Source organism: Fulmarus glacialis, unplaced genomic scaffold, assembly GCF_000690835.1.
Source record: "Fulmarus glacialis isolate BGI_N327 unplaced genomic scaffold, ASM69083v1 scaffold4541, whole genome shotgun sequence".
NCBI lineage: Eukaryota > Metazoa > Chordata > Aves > Procellariiformes > Procellariidae > Fulmarus > Fulmarus glacialis.
In genome coordinates this window covers 32,271-32,875 of record NW_009190723.1, presented here as the reverse complement: position 1 = coordinate 32,875, position 605 = coordinate 32,271, and positions in this window count along the sequence as shown.

Genomic DNA, 605 nt, shown 5'->3' with positions numbered 1-605 from the left:
GGAAAATGTTTGGGGGAACCTGCATATATGGTAACCCTCTGCTCTGCAGCCTGCTTTGCTTTAGCCACGACTGAAATGCACCCAGTCCTGGGATGATCTTGGACACCTGCGGTGCCAGGAGCTGTGCTGGGCTGTGGTGGGAGACGGCTGAACGTTATGGACTGGCCAAATACTGCTTCTGTGATACAAACCTCAGCAGCCCCCATGCTGTACATGTCTGGCCATGCTGCTGGAGCAAAGCGAGCACAAGAGCACAGCAGTGCCCGGCATTAGTACTGTACCAGTCACTGCTAGTTAGAAATGCTCCCACGAAGTTCTGCTTCAGAGCTCGGGCTCGTCTGGGGCTTGGGTTTTTGCAGAGAGCATCGCTGCAGAAGCTGCACAGCACATCCAGGACAAGCAGCACCTGAGACTTCCCTCTGCATCACAGCTGGGGGTGATGAGGTGCCCCAAGGCTCGGGGTTTTGAGGAGTCAAAACTAGGACCTTTACCCCTGAACCCACTCCACGGTCAGGTTCACTAAGGTATTTAGGCACAAGAATCTCATTGAACAATTAAATCCCATTGATTTCACTGGACCTCTGTTCACAGGGAGCAGTCCTTAC